At 38.9% G+C, this 7,461-nt stretch overlaps 1 long non-coding RNA gene across 1 annotated transcript in view; it reads right to left on the bottom strand.

Annotated features, from left to right (window-relative positions):
• Positions 1-924: 924 nt before the first annotated feature.
• The window catches only part of LOC103602988, an 11,118-nt gene continuing 4,581 nt past the window's right edge, over positions 925-7,461 (bottom strand). The window contains exon 2 of the long non-coding RNA XR_551572.1: positions 925-1,283. This is a non-coding gene — a long non-coding RNA (uncharacterized LOC103602988). The remainder of the gene's footprint in view (positions 1,284-7,461) is intronic.

Genomic DNA, 7,461 nt, shown 5'->3' with positions numbered 1-7,461 from the left:
ACTGCGCTCCCAAGCGGCGCACTGTAGCAGTGCGCCACCGGGCCGGCCCTATAGTAGTTATTTTAAAGCTGTTTATTAACTCCAACAACTGTGCCATCTTTGGGTCTTCTATTTGATTATATTAATTCATGTTGATGGGTCATATTTTCCTGCTTCTGTGCATGTCATGTAATTTCTAAAATTGTATGTACGCCANGGATCGCAACCCTCGGCGTTGCTCCCGCGCCTCGCTCAGCCAGTGAGCGGCCAGTCTGTATGTGGGATCCGAATCCTCGGCGGGAGCGCCACTGCGCTCTCAAGCGGCGCACTGTAGCAGTGCGCCACCGGGCCGGCCCTATAGTAGTTATTTTAAAGCTATTTATTAACTCCAACAACTGTGCCATCTTTGGGTCTTCTATTTGATTATATTAATTCATGTTTATGGGTCATATTTTCCTGCTTCTGTGCATGTCATGTAATTTCTAAAATTGTATGTACGCCAGAAATTGTATTTAAAAGAGCTGTAGAGACTAGAATAATTATCATTTTTCCTTCAGGGACAGCATACCCTTTCCTCTGTTAGGCAGTTGGACTGGCTGTTAATATACCTCTGCAAGCCAAGACAGCAAAGTATTCTTATTTGTTGTGATGCAAGGAAAGTTTTGGAACTTCAAATTAATCACTTATTGGATGACAGTGCGGTTACAGAGATTGATAATATAACCTAAGATAGTTTTTAAGAAGAGAGTAGAATTACTGAGAACAAACTCAGTTAATCTCTGAAAATAAGCATACTTATGAGTATACCATAAACCTTCTACCTTAAAAAATTCTAGAAACACAAGAGCACATATGCACATCTTTTGTTAGCTGCCAGAACAATGATGCCATCATATGTCATGTAGATTCCAGAAAATTACATTGTACACTTGTGAGAGAGGGAGATTTAAAAAGGCAAATGATGTTTTATTATTATTACAAGAATAGTTTTGATTTTCTGAACCACCCGAAAAAGGACCTCCTGACAACTGCTGGGGTACACTAATAGACAAGCACAGTGATCAGCCAGAGGTGTTTATTGATAGAGCTCAGGGATCCACTGGGGTAAGACTCAGCATAGCTTCATCTCCATTTTCATGGCTTCAGGCTTCAAAGCACTTAAAATGGCCGTGGCTTTTCTTTTGGCTGATACTTGGGCTTCACACAGCACATCTTACTATTTGTGCAGTACACGTAGACCTTTTCCTTCCTGGTGCATCTATGGCGGCATTGGCCATGAAGATTCCAGCATTTCTGGGTGCCACCTGACACAAAGCAGAAAGAAGGGAGACAGTGTCAGCCCTAAGAAGAGTTAGACTTTTGATTTGAAATGTCTGCAACAGAATTAACACAGATGCGCTAGAGTGTCTCCAGTTTCCCTTGCCTTTGACCCTTTCCACCTAAAACTATTTTTCCTTTACCCCAGCAAAGGAAAAGTATTTTTTTGCTGTCTAATCTGCCCACAAATCTAGACTAAGCAACATACCAGAATGCTATCTTTGAAAGTATGCTGCCCCTAAAAGAACTGCTCTGACAGTCATTGGAATAGGATTGCACCAGTAATCCTGAGCAAGAGGCATGACAAATGAAAATAATGTCCAACCATTCCAACCACAAATTTTTCAGCAACGAAGACAAAACCTGCTGCCTGAACAAACCAAAGAACACGTACTCCTCTTTTCTCCATAAAAACTCCAATCCTGCTTTGACTGAGAGTTGCGGTAGTGTACATCAGCTCAGTAAAGCCTTTGACCTCTATTTGAGTCACATAAGCTGCTTTCTTTTGACAGGTCTGACAAAGGCCAAAACAGGGAAAGGTGGGGGTGGGGGTGAGGGTAGGTGGGTGGGGGCATGGGAATGGAAGGCTTTATAGGAGTGATATAGACTCACATCTTCTCTAAACACCCAATCCCAATCCTTGCTCTCCATCGATGTTTCCTCTCAGAGAATCAATGGTGCGTAATGGTTAAGGACATTGTAGTGGATTGAATTATGTCCCCCAGAACTCATTGAAACTTGAATTGTGTCCCCCAAGTTTTATGTATTAGAAACTTGGCCCCCATTGTGACTGTTAAGAGGGTGGGAAATCCTATTATGGTAATTGAAAGGTGGAGCCTTAAAGAGGAGATTGGATTGTAGGAGCGTGCAGTAGTGAATGGATTAAAACTGGTGGTCAGGGGCGTGGTTCTGAGGGCTTTAAAAGAAGAGGAGAGTCTGTCTTTCACTCTCTCTGCTCTCTCTGCTTCCACCATCTTACAATGTGAGACACCTGGGTCACTGTCACCACCACTAGACAGACTTTGGACTTCCCAGCCTCAGAAACTGTTAGCAATAAATTTCATTTTTCTTTATATCACACAGTCTCAGATATTCTGTCATAGCAACACAAAAGGACTAATACAGACATGGACTGTTGAAACTCCAAAAGCCTGGATTTGAAACCTGGTTCCACCACATGTGAGCTAGGAGATCCTGAGCAAGTTACTCTTCTTCACAGAGCTTCATTTTTTCTCTTTTGAAAAGAAGGTATAATAGCACCTATTTCAGAGAGTTTTTGTGGATACTAAATAAAATAACATAAAATTTACTGGCATTAAAAAATTCAGAAATGAGGTGACAGAAAGAATTAGGAATAAAAAAAAAAATCTTTTCAAGAAAATGTCTAACCTGGAAAGAACACAAAAGCAAATCATCTCAACAGATAATATTTAAAGAGAGATAAAAAATGAAAAGAGGAAAATGTAAAAATTGAAAAAAAAAGGGGGGGCTTCATCAGGCTGAAATGGAGTGACAAGGATCTGTATTTGCCCTACTGCTTTAAACAATAAGACAGTTGGACAAAATGCATATGAAACAAGTTTTCAAATACTGGGCCACATGTAGCACAAGACCATGATTCTTGAGAGAAGGGAAACATCAAGATGAGTCCTTTGATTGCACCATTTTGCTGCCTAAAATCAGTTTCTGGGTTGTAGTGCAAGGAAGAGGAATCCAAACAGAGCCTAGTGGTCTTATGGAGTGGAAGAGATAGAGATTGAGGTTCAAAGAGGCCAACTCAACAAGAATTTGTGGGTCAGTTTCAGAGAGGAGGAAGCTACAGAAAGAGACAGAGCAAGAAAGAGAGAGGGAGCAATGTGGAAATCTGCAGGGGGTACCCCTCCAGTCCTTGAGAACTTATCTGTGCATGTGTGAGAAGAAACTCCCAAAGGCCTGAGAAAGAACTACCAAAAAGAAGTAGGCAAGACAATTCCCAGTGATTGCATAGGCTGGGAATAGCTTGTGTTCTCACCTGCCTGAGTGGACATAATGGTAAACTTTGCAGCATTCAGTACTTAGAAGGCTATTGCCTTAGCAGTGGAGCTAAATTAGCCCTAGACTAAAGGTTGCCCTGTACCTATCCTAAACCAGCTTAAAAGTCAGTCTTGAAACTATTCATCTGATGCCAACTAACCTAAAGTGCATGCCAAAACAGAATACAATTCTCTTTAAAGGAATACAACAAAATACAGAAACCAAAAGTGTAAAACCTACAGTGCATAGCATCCAAATAATTTTCCAGGCATCTAACCAAAAGCGGGACAATATGGCCCATAACTAAGAGAAAGGAAATCAACTGACCCAGACATGACAAAGATGATGGAACTACCAGACAAGGATTATAAAACAGCTATTATAACTATGTTCCACATACTCAGAAAGGTAGAGGAAAACACAAGCATGATGAGAAAAAATAAAGACGTAAAAAAATATTCACATAGTAATACTTGAGATGACACATTAAATATTAAATGAAAAACCTACTTAGTGAGATTATCATAAGATTAGACTAACGAAAAAAAAAGATAAACTTGAAGACATAGCAACAGAAACTATACAAAATGAAACATGGAGAGAAAAAAGACTGGGAAAAAAAATAGAATAGAGCATTGGTCACCCATAGGTTAATAACAAGCTGTCTAACATACATATAATTGGAGTACAAATAGGAGAGGAGAGGGAATTGACAGGAAAAGTATTTGAAGAAATAATGTCTGAAAAATGTCTGAAAACTTTAAACCCACAGAACCAAGCACCTCAGTGAACTCCAAGCTGAATAAAACTTAGAGGGAACCATGCAAAGTCATATTAAGATCAAACTGCTGAAAATCATGTTTAAGAAAAAAATCTTAAAACAACGAGAAGACACATTAAGTACGTAGGGAAAAGGGTAGAAAAATAGAAGACTCTTGACAGAAACTGCATACTAGAAGACAGTGGAGAGAGATCTTGAAAGTACTGAAAGGAAAATAATCCAAAATTATTTACACAGACAAAATCCTCTAAAAATGGAGAAATAAAGACTTTTTCAGATATTCAAAAATTCAGAAAATTTATCACTTAAAGCTTTCACACAAAAAATGTTATATGTTTATTGATTCGGGCAGAAGAAAAATGGTAGTAGATGAAAATCTGGTCATCTACGTAAAGGAATAAATAGCCAAAATTGATAAATACATGGGTAAATGTGAATAACTTTTGTTCTGACTTAAAACTTTCTTTTAAAGATCATTATTTAAAGTAAAGTAACAGCCACACATTGTGGGGTTCATATCATGCATAGACATGAAATGCTTGACCACAGCACAGAGGCTGGGAGAGGGGAAATGCAAGTGTGCTGTTTTACGGTTCTTATACAACATGTGAATTAGCATATTATTATTTGAAGGCAGACCGTGATAAGGTAAAGATGTATATTGTAAGCCTTAGAGCTAATTCCAGATCTGGCATAGAGCTTGTACAAGATGAGCCTAGAATGCCTTGTCACACTAGATAGCTAGTGTGAATCCATGCAACTCCTTTTGTTAACTAACAAAAGGACAAGGTGCTGAGAAACCCTCTTTTATCGAATTGCAACTTTCAGAAACTTTGTATTTGAAATCATATCAGCAAGAATAAAACATTACATTCTTCCCAGGGGAACCGAGTTTTTCAATACAGAAAAGCAACCTTGATTTCAGGGTCAAGTGCAGAGCATCAGACAAGAAGTTTTGGGATACAAATTCCACTTCTCTCTTAATTTTGTACTTTCCATGGAAATGGGACGCTGAATACATTTCTCAGCCAAGGCTTGATGTTAACCCCTTTACGCACTGCCCTATGGCCCTGCCTTGCCTTGAAGTCTACCAAACACTGCTTCATTTACACTGTACCTAAACCCTTTCCTTCTCCTTAATCCTGTAATAATCCTATTTGTTTCTTTGGTGAGAGTCTTCCACGCCACTCCCGCCCCAGGTCCTTTGGTGTGCAGTTTCTTTGCTACAGCAAATTAAAATATCTAACTTTGTCAGACTGCAGGTGGCCTTTATAAGATGAACTTGATCACAAGGCAACTATTAGAGACTACCAGGGTTATGTAAAATAAGGCTCAGGAGTAACATTAAAGAGGCTCTTCTTAGCCAAGAATGGGATAATTTGAGTTTCAGTAAGAATAAAGATTATAATGAATAAAAATTCATCAAATTTACTTAAATCCATGAGTTTACAATGATAACAAAACTATTTTGTCACATTTGGGAGATGATAGGAAAATAACTCATTATTTTGCAGATTCATAAATAAAGAAAAATCACCAAGCATTTATTCTGTCTTTCCTATATGAACTGTACTGCTGAGTAACCAAATAGCAGACAATGAGGAGTGTCTTTTTTATTTTTATTTTATTTTATTTTTTTTAATAAAAGATGACCGGTAAGGGGATCTCAACCCTTGACTTGGTGTTGTCAGGACCACGCTCAGCCAGTGAGCTAACCGGCCATCCCTATATGGGATCCGAACCCGTGGCCTTGGTGTTATCAGCACCACACTCTCCCAAGTGAGCCACGGGCCAGCCCAGGAGTGTCTTTTTTAGATGAGTGTTCCAGCTAACTAGCGAAAATCCATAATAGAACATTACTATTTCAGAAGGTCCAAAGAATTAATAGACCTGAGCTTTGAGCATCCTTGATTGCTATTCACCAAAAGAGAGACAACCAGAGATTATGTGCTTCCTGATGAAAGAACATATCACCACCAAAAGTCTTGCCAAAAAGGGTAAAACTGAGCCTGATCAAACCTCTGGATCCAGGTGCCAATTTGCAGGAAATACAGAGGCTGGAGGAATATGCTGAATTTCATCTTGAGTATGCAACCAGCAAAATCCATGCTGTGGGAAGTTACAGGTCAAATGACATGTTTTTCAACAGATAAGTTGTAAAGACAAGAAAGGGATAATGATGAAACCAGTAAATTAAAAAATTAAAAGAATTTTTAGAGATGTTAGATTTAAAATATAGGCTGTCTAGGGATACACCTTTAGCAATGAGAGTATAAAGAAATGCAGAAAATCAGTTCCTCCAAAAGTCAGGATAGTGTTTACTTTGGGGGAGAGAGACAGTTGTGATGTGGAAGTGTGTAGGTGGAGGGCTTGGCATGACTGTCAACGCTCTGTTTATTGATTTAGATGATGGTTACTAGGATGTGTACTTTATAACATTCATTAAGCTGTACATTTATTTTATGTGGCTTGCAGTACCTATGATTCTGTGTTTTATTTTACAAAAAAGATAAGAAAAAAACACCATTTAACAATGAAATCCCAATTTTTAATCCAGGAGTGTCATGATGAATTATTAGTAAGAGTAAGAGAAAAGATACCCATACACTACGTTTCAGCCTCTTTGGAGGTTACTTAACAGTAAATTACACATTTAAAAATTGTGCATGATCTTTACCTAGCAATTTTCTTTCCAGATGTCTATCCTAGAGAAAAATACTCACATGTATAGACTGAGAGGCCCATACGCTGAAGATAAAACTATAAATGAATTAAAGATAGACCCCTGCCTCCAGGGAACTTCCCATGGGGCTGGCTGGTTAGCTCAGTTGGTTAGAGCATGTTGTTATAACACCAAGGTCATGGATTTTGGATCCTCTTATTGACCAGCCATCAAAAAAAAAAAAAAAAGAAAGAAAGAAATAGCTAGCTACCCAGATATTTGTGTGATGAAATTTGGTGGCATGTCTCGCCTAAGTCTAATCCCTGCTGGCTTCTTGGGCTTTACATATATGTCCTGAGTTCTCACAGTTAGACTAATGGTTAGTGTGACAATATTTTGAATATATTAAAGCAATGCATATTTCACCTCCCTTTAATTATGAGGCCCTCTGACTGTCAAAAAGCAGGATGGGGCAGAATTTGTGAGCTCTGGGGGAATGGTGAACAACAGAATGACAAAGTCATTGCCCAGCTTCAATGAGATAAAGGTTGTTTTAGTTCATAGCAAGGCAATAATTTTTTTTTTTTCCTTTTTTTGTCTTTTTTTTTTCATGACCGGCAACGGATTGCAACCCTCAGTGTTGCGCCTGTACCAGCCCGGGACCGGCAACGGGATCGCAACCCTCGGTGTTGCTCCCTGCACCTCGCTC

Source organism: Galeopterus variegatus, unplaced genomic scaffold (genome assembly GCF_000696425.1).
Source record: "Galeopterus variegatus unplaced genomic scaffold, G_variegatus-3.0.2 Scaffold4397, whole genome shotgun sequence".
In the NCBI taxonomy this organism is placed as follows: Eukaryota; Metazoa; Chordata; class Mammalia; order Dermoptera; family Cynocephalidae; genus Galeopterus; species Galeopterus variegatus.
This window is presented reverse-complemented; position numbering and strand designations above follow the sequence as displayed.